A 13876-nucleotide genomic window follows, 5' to 3' on the forward strand; every position below is an offset into this window, starting at 1 on the left:
AACCCCAGCGCTGGGGCAAACCGTTGATGCTGAAACCGCTTTTCAACATGAATACTGGTGCTCTCGTTGGCAGTGACACAGGGATTCTGCCTCGGGAAAGAGCCCCTCGGAGGTGGCTGTAACCCTGTGCTGTGAGGAGCTATCACACTGCTGCTGACGTGTTAAAACCAGCTCAAAGTCTTGGGGTTGCGCTGAAGACAAAAGCAGGGGGGTTGGTACCTGTCCGTTTTAATTACTTCCCAGCAGCACAGCCTTTGTCAGCAGGCATCCCACAGCATAAACCCACTCTGCTTTGCCAAAGTGGGATTTCAGTGGGAAGCTGCATGCAGAGCACAGGACAGCCCCTTCCCAGGGCTCCTGTCCCTGGAAGGGGGACCAGCACCAGGCTTTGCTGCTATCACAGGTTTGGGATGCTCTAGGCAGGATGCTCGCAGGGACTGTGGTGGCTCATGCGAGCACAGGGAGAGTGGGCAGGGATCCAGGGAAACAGGGCTCCGTGCTGAAAACGTGAACATGTGCTTTAGGGGAAGTGCCAAGAAAGCAACATTTGGAGGTTAAAGAATGGCAGAAAACAGACAGATTTCTGCATGCGAGATTCAGAAATGACGACTGCGAGTTCCGCAGCGTGCAGGCTGTGCCGTTTGTAACTAATGGATGTTTGCAGAGGCTCCGGGATCCTCCTCTGAATGGTGTCAAGTGTAATTGCTGTGACGGATGGGGGATGACAAAGGAGGGGATGAAGGTGTGTGGGAAGGGGAGCAGTGGCCAGGGCAAAAACGGGCACGGATAGGGGGAAAAATCAAAGGTGTGCACCCAGACAAGGCCTCGAGGGCTTTGCCTGGAGAGCCCAAGCACAGGGAAGGTGATGGGGGGTCTTTGGCCCTGCATCTTTGCACTGATGTCGCCAATTACAGCTCTGAGCCCGAAACACCCTGCAAATTGAATTATTTATTCCTGTGCAATGTGCTCACAATTGCAAAAGGGATTCACTTAATTGGAAGTGCAGCCAGCATGTTAATAACCCCATAGAGGAGCGAGACGTGCACAGACGGGCGAGGTGTTTAATCTCCGAGCGATCGCTTGATGTTAGGGAGAGCATTTAGCTTCCAATCGCGCTGAGCAAATAGCACTGCGATCCCACGAGCAAGGAGCTATTTCTGTCCTTTTGCACAAGCCCTAGGTTTAAATTTGACATGATAATTGTGAATTATGTTCCTCCATTACCATAGCTACGGAAGGCTTTGACCAGCTACCGGATCACCTTACTAATGGCTGTCACAGGGATGCGGCGCAGCAGCGATCGCTGGCACGGGGCTGCTGTGACATCACTGAGCCAGCACTGGCTTCATGGGGCACATTAGGGATGCAGGGTCAACATGGGAAATACCCTGCACTTGTGTTTAAACCACTTGGATTGTAGGAGGTTGCGGCTTTATGTGATGAACCTGGCTAACGAGGGGGGCTGATGGTCACCTGCCACTGCTCTGCTGGCTCTTGTAGATCCCAGGATGCTCCTATGATGAACATTGCACCCAGCACCAGCTTAGAGGGTGAGAAAGGCTTCTGAGCACCTATTATTTATCAGCCCAGGGTGCTCCCTTCTCATAGGGGCTGTTTTTAGGAAGGAGCCTCAGGACCTGTAATGATTTCCCAGCTTGGAAGGTTCTGGAAACCCAAGGAAGCATGAAAAGGGACAAGGAACTGCTGGTTCAGGCACCAAGGATGCTGCAGCAAGGCCATGCCCAGCCCCACACATGCTCAGGGGGACACAGGACCCAAGAAAGTATTGGCTTATAGAGCATCAGCCCGACATGGTCACGGAGCTGCATCTCCTTGATAGCGCTATGGTACTGTCCTGGGACACAGCACAGCTGGGAGCAGCACCCCTGTGTGCACTGGAGTGCGGGCAATGGCTGTGGCAAGCCGGATCCTGTGCTGGTCCATACCAGGTGTAACAGCAGAGCATCCTCGTTCCCACCTGCCAATTAATCCTTTGTCTTGTTCATACCTGGGAGCAGCTTGTCCGGGCTGCTCCAGCCTCTGCTTCCCCATGAATAATACAGCACAGCAGGGAGGCTGCTCAGGAATTATGCAGTGATTGCAATTAGTGTGGCAGGTGGAACAAGGGGAAATGTGGGGCACGGAGGGGATGTTCTCTGGGAGTGGGAGGGGAGGATGGAGCCCGTGAGCTTTGCTCTGGCCCGGACTGGTGCATCTACAGTGCGTGCTGCTGCCTATTAATAGCACCCAGCTCCATGTCAAGGACAAGGCCATTATTGCTGGAGGAAGCATTTCTGCCCAGCCCTGCAGTGATGCTACTGAGTGGTTTCATGCCAGAAACCTCCTCTCCTTCCTTCAGCCACCTGACAGCAGAAGCCCTGGATGCTCGGCACAGAACTGTATCACCTCCTGCTTGGCAATGCCCCAAATGCCCCATCCTGCTCCTTGGGCTGTGCTGAGCCTCCCACATCGGGGTTTGTCCCTGCCAGGACAGGGCTGTGGGATGGACACAGTCACTGGTATGGTCCCAGGGGAACAATCAAGAGATCCTGGCTCTGGAGACATCCCTGTGCGGCTGCCAAGGGGAAGGGTGAAGCAGGTCTTCACAAGGATGCTCAGCTGGCATCCACTGAGAGGAAGAGGCACAAGTTCCAAACCCAATGCAGCAAGAGCCTGAAATGCTCTGCACCGCTCTGGTCACAAACCTCCCATCTGAACTGCCAAAACCACCGGGCAGTTCCCAAGCTGGTGTGAGCAGGGATTGCACTGAGGAACGCGCCCTGCACCTAGGGACAGCCCCATGGAGCAGTGCCTGAGGCTGCGCCCGTGTTCTGTGCCTGCGGGCCCCCCCCCCAGAGGACACAGTGATGGAGAGCACCAGGACCCTGCAGGTGGATACAGCCAGAACCCACTCGTTCCCATACACAGGGCAGAGTATTAATATATTCCTGCCTATTTTGGAGCGTGCTCCTGGGGAGGAAAGCCATTATTTAAACATTAATTCCTTGTGTGGGCTCTCCTGCAATAAAGCAGGAGTGCGGAGGTGTTGAAGGAATTACGCTGCTATTTAATCACGGAGTAATTACAGGACCACAGCTCTACGGAGTGGCTCTGATTGACTTCCCTGCCCTGCCCAGCTTCACTGCACGCAAGGACTGAGCTGTTTGACACCAACCACACACAGGGATGACTTCACATTGGGCATGGCCTCAGCATCTCTGCTGCAGCATCCTGTGAGCTCCCTGGGCTCCTGTATGCTTCCGGAACCACACCACTGCCAGCACTAATGCAGGATGGTCAGCAGGAGCTCACCAGGTTCCATATATATATATATATTTATATATATATATATGCAGATATGCAGAGTCCTGCAAAGTGAGCCCCAGCTTGGACAGGGCTTTAGCTGCATCACACAGAACAGATACCCCAAGGGCAGCCCACGGCAGTGATTTGAACCTTATTTTGCCATAAACATTCCACCATTCCCATCAAAGTGCTCATTTGAAGGGCAGAGGGATTCAGCAGGGTCTGGGCTGACCTTCAAGCACGGGTTATTGAACTCCGCCATTTGTGTTTGAGTTTAAAGGGAAAAACATCCCATCTTAATCTGAGAAGTGCCACTTCCCCTCGACAGTTTGTTCCAGTGGTGAATTACCCTCACTATTAGAAATGTGTCCTTTGTTCCCATTTAAATGAGTCTGGCTCCAGCTTCCAGCCATTAGTCCTGCTATGCTCTCCCTGTCAGATTAAAGGGCCCTTTCAAAGCTGCTTTATCCCAGGGAAGGTTTTTCCACTGCGAATTCAAGGCATCCCTGGATCCTCATTTTCCTCAGCCACACAGACCCCGCTCCCCCCTCGCCTCTCAGAGGTGTTTTTTCCAGACCTCAAAGAATTTTCCTACCTCTTTTATTCCCCCTCTTCCATTTGCTCAAATTCCTCTTTAATTAAGCACGGCTCCCAGACCTGCCTGGAACATTCCCTTCTGTCCCATGAGGATGGAAGGAGCAGAGCAGAGCCACTGCCAGCCCCACACCAGGCCATTTGCTCCAGCACAGCGCATTGAAGCACATCACGACCTGCAGCCCTGTAAGTGCCTGTTGAGCTGCTTTTCTCTTACAGCCTCCAAATTCCTTTCACTGTTTTCTGGGAAGCAGCCTCTCAGTTTGTGAGCAGAGCCCGTGTTTTCTGCCTCGGGATTGTCACATCACCCTGAATTGTGCTAAACTGCATTTGTCCTTGGATTTTACCACACAATCCAAATGTCCTGCCCCTGTTGGACACCAGCATTCCCAGGAAATGTTGCTCTTGAGCTGCTTTCCAGCAAGCACCAAGCCTTGCAGGAAGGTAGCTGTGTCCAAGGCAGTTTCTTAATCCCAGAGCAGCAGCAGCACCTCTGCCAGCAATAATAGGTTTAGCATCAGGCCCTATGACTTAAGCTCCTTAATAGGAGTAATTCTGGGTTTGTGGGGAGATAAGGGCAATGCTTCCACATAGGGATCCCTGCTCCCAGCCCCGTCAGCACAGGCAGTCCAGGAAGCACTGGGAGAACTCCCTTCCACCGCAGCACATCCATGGAGCCATGCTCTTCATCCCGTATTACACTGGGTTTGGTGCCAGCACCCAGTGAACCACAGAGAGCTTGGATGAGGTTACTCACACCTTGCTCCTTGTGCTGTGCAAGTGGCTGTGAACAGAGCCAGCGTCACTCCTGCCTCCTGGCTGGGTGACAAGCACACAAGCTGAGGCCGTGCACCACCTACCAGGGCACAGGAGGACGTGCGGGGGGGTTCCTGCAGCAATGAGGAGGATCTCTGGCAGCCTGAGTGAGACAGAAGGTTCTGACAAGACCCCGCACGGCGAGGTTCATAAATCATGGATGACTTGCTCAGCCCTCCTCTCCTGGAGCCAGTTTCTTGTGGACCTGCTCCTCCTACTCAGAGGAGCATCAAGTGGTGCCACAGCGGCATCGCGTAAATAAAGGTCAGGCTCCTGCTCGTGGCTGCCCACGTGAGCCATTGCCGGGCCCCACAAGGGCATCAAAGGAAAACACTCCATGTGCCCAGGCCTCTGCATCCCCACTGACAGCAGAACTCCTGGCTGTCCCCTCGCCCTTGCTCTGGGCTCTGCTGGCAGCGCTGAGCTGCCAAAGCCCCAGCACGAGCAAGCTCCGCCAAGCATCTGCAGCCAGCGCAGACGCCCGGAACGCGCTGTGCACAGAACTGACTGTGCTTCCAGCAGCCTGCCCGGGCTTCCTGCACGGCCTTTGTTCTGCAGAGGCATTAGCACACAGGGCAGAAGCACCAGTGGGAAAGGCACCCGAAGGAAGAAAACAGCCTCGGCGGCAGGGAAGTGACCTGGAGGCCATCAGCTTGGGGTCCTGCTGCTCTCCTGCACAGCCACACGGCCGAGCAGGGCTCTTGGCATCTGGATGACTTCAAGCCCTTGGTTGGTGCTGCAGGGCAGCAGCCACAGCCCATGATGTGCGGGGAGCACAGCCCCAGGGAACTGAGGGGCTGAAATGCTGTTCTGCAATGTGCAGCTTGGTACCAGGGGACTAAGGGATGTGATCCTGGAGTGAAGTGCCCAGCAGCAAGGCAGGAATGCACCATCCTGAAACAGCAGCCCAGACCACAGCTCCTGGCAGGTTTTATGGCTGAAGAAATGGATAAATGAGGGGTCTTGCCCCAGCACGACTCCACAGACATCCCTGCTCTGGCTCCCAAGTGATGCTTTAAACACTGTCCGTGTTAAAGGGCCCATCTGCTGCTGCCAGGAGCATCCTCCACCACCCCCAAGCCCAGCAAACATCCACAGGGCCCACGTGTTGCCGCATGAGTGAGGGTTGTTCTGTACCGACCCAGGAGCTGAAATAAATTGCAGCTATACAATGAAGAGGCACTTTATTGCTAAGGCATTAGGCAAAGCTAATGTAATCTGAACTGATATTGAATACAAATCCTTGACTGTGAGTCACCCTGCTCTTACATTGTGTTCCGCGGCGGAGGAGCGGCGTGCCTTCAGAGAGCCAGGCATTAGGGGAAAATAAGACAGGAATATGCTTTTCTTTCTCCCTGTGAAAGGCAGCTGCAATGGCAGCCAAATCACCCAATCACTGCAGTAATTAATAAGTGTTTGGAACCTCCTGAGACTGATTGCATCATTATAACACCCAGTGAAACCTAAAGAGAAAGAGCTCATGGGGGAAGACGGGGCTGATTTCTTGTTCACTTTGGCTCTGCTCACTCAGAAAAAGCTCAAAGCCGAAGCAGTTCAGGAGCCCACAGAGGGCTTTTTTTTTTTTCCTGGATAATTCATTATGAGTGACACAAGACTCTGCCACTGCTTCTGTTCTGAAAGCCCAACATGGGGCCGAGCTGCTGCATCAGGCAGCGATGAGCTGGTCAGGGACGCTCCTGCCACCCCTCCAGTGCTCCATCACTGCTTTCCCATGCACGAATCCTGCTGCCCAGGCCGAGGAGCTTCATTTGCCACAGCCCAGCTCAGAGGCAATCCCTCTCCGAGAGGAGAACGGAGGAGCTGGGATCCTGCTCAGCAGGACATTTGTTCTGCACAAGATGATTGTGGGTGCCACGTTGGTGCACGACGAACAATTAACAGCCATAATAGCGCTTCACAGTGATGGAGCATCCTTCACCTCTGGGTAGGAATGCATTTCTGCAGACATTGATTAATGGAGCCCCTAAACCCTCCTGCGAGGCGGGTGCTCTCGATGCACACAGCAGTAGGTGATTGAGAGTCGAGCACGGCCTTGTGCTGAGCTAGGGAATTTCTGCTGCTCGCCATACCTGAGGTCAATACTAATGCAGTCCTCGAGCCCACGGCCAACTGGAGGCTGAAACTCTTCTAAACCAGCCAAGAACCTTTCCCTGTTTGAGCTCTCCCTTTCCCTTTAGCTTCTTGTTGCAAGATCAAGCAAACTTGGGTAAATCAGAGCAGTGGCTCTGCTCCACCAAGGCCAAGAGCCCCAGAGCATCCCAGACAAGGAACAGCTCAGCCATGAGGAAGGGCAGAAGCATCTCTGCGCAGGGGATGCTCACACTGAGCTTCTGTAGCCCCCATCCCCTGCTGAAACCTGCGCCCAGGCAGTGCTGGGGACAGCCTGCTCCTCCTCTACACCCTACAACAGGAATTCTTGAAGCGTGCCAAGAAAATAAACATGATCCCAGAATGAAAAAGCAAAATACCTCCCACTCATGCATTGGATCATCACCCTGTCAGATACCCATGCTGCGAGCACATGGGCATGAAATAACCATGAGTGTTTGAGCACAGAGATGGGGCTCCAGCACAATGAGGTGTCATCCTGGCTGCAGCACGCTGCCAGCCCCGTGACAGCCCAGACCCCTGTGCACCAAGCCCAGCACTGACACCATGGCCCTGCAAGGTGCTGAACACATCTGCTGCTTCCCCTGCCTTTGGGACAGAGGAATGAGCTGTGCCTCATGCTGGAGCAAAGCTGACAGCAAAGGCAGTAAGTCATTTGCTCCTCTCCCTCTCGGAGCACCCCTGTTTAATGAGACTATCCATCACCAGGGGTTTTTAACCTATCAGCACAGTTCAGGGTGAAGGACTCAGCCATCTGTTACAGGGATCCACCAGTGGCTGCAGGCAGAGGCACCGGATGCTTCCCAAAGCTTAAAGCAGCGTTGCACTGAATCCCGAGCACTGATTTGGAGCGCAGCAAAGCTCCTCAGCGCAGCAAACAGCACAGCCAGACCCAGAGAGGCACCTGCTGCTTGATCACCCTGCTCCAGGCTCCCTGAGCCAAGGCCACTAATCCCGACCCTGGAATCGGCCACTTTCCCAGCACAGCAGCACTGGGAGAGCTGCACGCAGAGGAACTCTCCAAGGAGCAGCCTCTGCCCGGGCTGCTGGAGGCTGCATACTGAAAAGGTCAGGCTGACACAGTGCAGCCTTCAGCAGCCGATGCCCCAGCCCCGCAGCGGGACCAGCCCCTGCATCCCTCCCCTTGTTTATCGTCTCTCCTGAAAAACGCAGGAGGAAGGGAAGCAGCTCTGGAAGGAGAGGGCGCAAGGGCAGTGGGATGAAAGGGGATGAAAGCAGACAGCGAGATGGGAGGGACTAGAAGTACCTGGAAGGCTTGAACTGCGGAGAATCGCTCTAACATGCGAGTAAGTGCATTCTCCACAGTGCTGTGCGCTGCAGGAGGACGGGAAGAGGCTCTGCTCCATGAAATCAATCCCACCCAGCGCACACAGGCCCTTCTGCTGGAAACCACCACTCATTCCATCAGGAACCCTTCCTGGGACTCGCTAACCCACCTCTGATCAACACCCACAGCCTGCAAATGGAATTGGAGCAGCAGTGAGTAATTGCGACCTTGTTTTCAGAGTGGAAGAGAGCTTCTGAAAGTGAGAAATGCCAGGGATGACTGGTTTGCAAGGAGGTGTGGGACACGCTGTGAGCCGGGAGGAAGCGCGCACAGGGCAGCATTGGGAGCAACGCAGTTCCATGGTGTAGAGGCTGGCGCTGCACCCTGAAGACAACAGCCACAGGCACTACACACCATTGCAAGCTCATGTGTAAACAGCAGCTTGTGACAGCGCACGAGCATCACCATTGAAGCACAGGCTCAGTGATCCCCAGAGAGACCTATTCCGTGAGCATGGAGCTTTGCAGAGCGAGGAGCATCCTTGGCCAGGGCTGGATCACAGGCTCCTGAGCACATCCCAGTCCCGAATGGCTTTGCTGCACCAAACCAGCTGCAGGGCAGGGTGATGGACCACATCGAGCCAGTACATTCCTGAGGTTCAGGGGTCCCGGGCAGCCCCTTTTGCTGACAGTCAGGCTTTGCAATGGCCACTGAGATGTTCTACAAGGCACTGGGGCACGCAGCAGCCTTTGCACAGGAGGAGCTGCCCTTCCCTCCAGCTCTCTTGTGCCATGGGGGCTTTTACCAGCTCCAGAAACAAGGAGAATGGGAGCTTGGAGCTAATTCAAGGCAGCCCCTGCCTGGGGCAGAAAGGCTCTTTGAGGATGTTGGAGAGCATCATATGGGGGCTCTTATACACAGGGGAGCTTTTGATGCTCACAGAGGGTTTTGTAGGCACAGAACAGAGACGGCACTAAAGAGGGGCATGTACACTGCACAAATCTGCCACCACATGTACGGAAAAGGAAGCAAATGCAAAAGCTTTACAAAAAGTCTTAATTTCGGAACAACCACAAGAGAAAAAATATCACTGTCCTTGGTTACAGACATTACATCATCAGGGTTACACGCTCAAGCCCTTGGCTCCAAGCACGAAGGCTTACACAGCTCATCCTCTCGTCGCCCTCAGACCCAAGAAGCAGCTGGAGAAGGTCCCCATGACTCAGGGCTTTGTCATCGCCCCATCGCACCCTCACGTGTGTGCACCCCAACACAGGAAGCATCTTTCAGCCATGCACCAGCACTGCCCAGGGACAACGTTAATTAACACAAATTCATTACAACCAGGACATGCAGAGCTGGGGTCCCACAGACAGGAGGCTGAGCATGCTTTGGACTGGGCAGGCCAGGCCTATTCCAAAAGTGAGCCTCTCAACACACATCTTGCCCAGTTCTCTCTGCCCACGCCCATCTCCATCACTGCCAGGTCTAACCCTGGAGCCATGGCACCAGGAGCACCACCAGCACCCCCCTGGAGAGGCAGCTGGTCCTGGAGCCGCTGTGTCTGGGGGCTGCCACCCTTCCTCCCTCTGATCCTCCCATGTAACAACACACTGCCACACTTGACAGCTTCCCTTATCTGCTGCCAGGCTGATCAGTTCTGGCTGTAATTTCATGCTGTTATAAGCAATCGCACTTGTAAAGCAAAAACCATGGCTGCGTTTCATAACAGAGGCACAAAGTTGGCTTTTAGGTGCTGGAGAAATCCCAGCTGGCAGCTCCGACCTCTGTCCTTCCCAATGTCCCTGCAGCCGCCCATCCCTACCCCTGCTTCCAGACCCTTTCCCCATCCCCATCCCCGTCCCTTGGGGTTCTGCTGAGGCAGCAGCTTGCAGCACCCGCACCAGGGCATGCAGGGATGCACTTGGGGCAGCACGTGCTTTACATTCACCACAGACCACACGCACCATCAACACTGAGCCCTGACGAAGCCTGGGGCTGGCTCTGGCACAGCAAGGGAACAAGCACATTGATGATGCTGCAGAACTTCGCTGTTACGGTGTGTGGCTTCAGCAGCACGGCCCTGAGCCTCCACCAGCCTTTTGTGGGGGCTTAAATCAGCCCTTTTGCACAGGGATGGAAAGGGGGTGTTCCAGGGATCAGAAACCACCCTCCCCTCAAAGACAAGCACTTCTCCCATGGGATGACTCTGACCTTGGTAAGATGCTGCCTCATCTTCCCTGGGCCGTCAGAAGCAGAGGGACCAGTCAGGGCTGGGAAAGGCAATGGGCGATGCTCCAGCTCCTGCTGCACCCACCACAGGGAGAGCACCAGAGCTGGGGGAGCTGAACCTCCTGAGGGCCAGGCAGGGCTGATTTTAGGAGGAAAAGAGAGGTTTAAACCATTTGCAGCTGTGTTCTATAAGAAGCCATTTACAGACTTGCCTATGGAGATAGATCACCCCAGGGAGACTGCACCAGGCTGGAGCCCTGGGGTTGCATGTGCTGATGAAGCTGTCCTTCACTCCCACCCTGCTTCAGAGAGCTGGGCTTGGGCACCCAGCACTGGATGGGAGTGCAGGATATGAACCCCTGAGCTGGGATAGCTGTTGATAGCAAGAAACCCTCTCACAAGCCAGCCCTGCCAGCACACAGCCACTCACCATGCACACAGCAGCAGCCCAACCATCCTCACCTCAGCCCTGCTCCATGGGCAGCCTCCTCTGCACCAGCAGCATCAGGGTGAGGCAGTTCCAGCCCTTTTTAATGGCTCTCAGTAACAAGCCCCAGGTGGGAGCAAACGTCTCTGTGCTGGGGCTGCCCCTCAGCTCCAAACCTCCTCCAGGGAATCATGGAATGAACCAGGTTGGAAAAGACCTTTAAGCTCATTGAGTCCAACCCCAAGGCCACCACTGACCCATGGCACTGAGGCCTCGTCTCCACGGTGTGTGAACACTTGCAAGGACAGTGCCTGCAGCCCTGCCCTGGGCAGCCTGTTCCAAAGCCTGAGCACCCTCTGGGGCAGGAATTGTTCCTCAGCTTCATCTAAACCTGCCCTGGTGCAGCTTGAGGGTTCATGCCAAGGAGCATCCCTGTGCAGGCTGCATCACCCCCGGGATAAGGCTGGTGTAGCTGTTATCCCCTGCATGCTCTTCACAGCACAGCATCAACTGTGCCTTGCCCCACGTAGCGCAGCCCTGCGCAGACACCTTGTTAGACAGGCAGGGAATGTGTTGTGTGTTTTGGGAAGGAAACAAACCTCCTTATGGCGCGCTCCATCTGGGCTGAAAGGTTGCCTGGAAGCAAGGAAGGACAGCCAAGTGCGCAGGGCACCGCACCAGGGCGACAAAAACCTGTCTCACTTCCAGCCCAGCCTCCCAGCACAGCTCTGCTTCCCACCCCTCTGCATCCTGTGCTGGGAAGAGGGGCTGGGAGCCATGGGACCAGTGGGACACATCACGGCTCCACTAGCCACGTGTCACAGGGGAAAGATGCACTGCTGATGCTGCCAGGAAAAGGATGTCAGGCAAAGCAACACATCTCCTTTGGCCATAGCAGGAGGGGAATGAGAGCAGCTTGGTTGAGCCACGGGGGGGAATGTCTCTGCCTGCAACTGGCCATTTTCAGCAGTGGATTGGGATAGGGATGGTCCAACCTGCAGCTCTTCCAGCACGGACAGGCTGCAAAGGCTTGAATTTAGCTCCAAGCTGTCAGATAGCTTTGAGGCAGTGAGGGAGGCAGGACAGCCCCATGCCTGCTTCACCTCGGGTTTCACTCTTGCATTGCTGGAGCTGATATTGCAGCAATGCAATGGGAAATCTCTTTGAGGAGGGAGAACTCTCCAGTCGTGCAATTCAGCTTAACAAGGGATGTGCCATAGAAGCACAGAATCCCAGCCTGGTTTGGGTTGAAGGGACCTTAAAGCTCCTCCAGCCCCAACCCCTGCCACGGGCAGGGACCCCTTCCACTGGAGCAGCTTGCTCCAAGCCCCTGTGTCCAACCTGGCCTTGAGCACTGCCAGGGATGGGGCAGCCACAGCTCCTCTGGGCACCCTGTGCCAGCGCCTCAGCACCCTCACAGGGAAGAGCTTCTGCCTAAGAGCTCAGCTCAGTGCTCCGTGTCTGATGCCGAACCGCACTCACACAAGCAGAAGGGCTGGTCCCCAGCACACCCCAGGGCCCCAAGGACAAGGCACTGGAGTCTGCAAAACTGCGGTTATGCAAAAATTGGTCTCCCCGTGGGCTCCTCTGACGATTCCCAGCTTTGTTTCAGATTTTTACAGTCCCCATAAAGGCAGTTATAGTAAATTATTAGACCTACGCGTGGGCTGTCAGGAGGCTGCTTCCATCTTAAATCCCCCACAGTGTTGTTAATTCACTGCACTCAGGGGTGATTCCCTAAAAACAAGGGCTGTGCTTTGGAGAAGTGGTGGTGCCGCACGGGTATCAGCAGGATGCTGTTATCCCTGGAGGTATTTGGGATAGACACCCACTTCTGAGCTGCCCCAGAGCTGGTTCTGTGTGGTCAGTGGGTGTTATTCCCTGAAATACAGGGAAGAAAAGCAGCCGGGGACATGCCAGTGCTAGGAGAATGCCCTGCCCTGGCCAAGCAGCAACATCTGTGAGAGCATCACCATTCACAGCACCAGTAAGAGCATCACCATGCTCTGCTTCAAGGGCACCTGTCCCGGGGTGGCTGAAGCCCAAGGGCAGGCGACAATCTCTTTGCAGCTGAAGGTGCTGCAGTCTGTTGTTCCCCCCTAACTCCCCTTCATGCGATTCCTGCATGAGGATCCTGCAAAGGACAGGTCCATGTAAGATGGCATTAAGGGTTCCAGAGACGTGTCCCCCAGCTCCACCTCTTCAGTCCCGGCTGCACTGATACAGAAGTGCAGAACAACCCATGTGGGTCTGGGTGTGAAGGAGCATCGTCCCCACCAGGACAGGCAGGGCTGCGTGCTGTGTGCTGTACCCCACTGAGCCAGGTGCCTGAAACCTCTTGGGACTCAAGAACAAGAACAGTCCTCGTAAGCCACCCTAATGGCCAGGCTAAAGGAGAGCAGGACAGTGTTTGTGCAGGCTCTGCTCTGCACAGGCAGCAGCTGGCAGCAGGAGCTGTGGGAGGTGCTGAGCTCTGCGGGCAAGGGACCACAGAAGGAACTGCACACGTTGCTTAGTGCTGGTGTGCTTCCAGGGTGGGCGACTGAACCCACTGGGCTGGCAAGTGGCAGAGCTGCGATCCTGCTGCACCTCTGTGATTGCCCTCCTTGGAGCAGACGGATGCCACCGCTGGGGACAGTCTGCCCCTCTGCCCCTGCCCCAGCAGCGCTGAGCATGGTTTCTCCGAGCTGGTTTGCCCACAGGGTGAGCCAAGGAGGAGTTCTGAAGCTAAGCCAGGGTGAATCCAATCTCTCCTGCTCACAAGCATCCTCAGGGCAGTGACTGCTCTCTTCCCATTCCGATCAATGGAGGTACAGAGGAGTTTAGCACTGGCACAGAGCCCTTGCTCTGCTCTCTGCAAAGAGCTCATCCTCTTGTGGGACACATGCGTATATGGGAGAGAAGGAAAACTAATCTCTGCTGTTGCAGTTGTCACCATCATCAGTGTTACAAGCACAGCTACGTGTCTGGAGAGACCTCTCTGCTCTAGAGCTGGTACGTACCGAGGGTTAAAACTAAGCCTGCAGCCTGCAAAAGCCCCTTCTATGACAACTGCTTCCCTCTGCCAAGCATCTCAGAGCCTG

The sequence above is a fragment of the Lathamus discolor genome, chromosome 12 (genome assembly GCF_037157495.1).
Source record: "Lathamus discolor isolate bLatDis1 chromosome 12, bLatDis1.hap1, whole genome shotgun sequence".
NCBI lineage: Eukaryota > Metazoa > Chordata > Aves > Psittaciformes > Psittacidae > Lathamus > Lathamus discolor.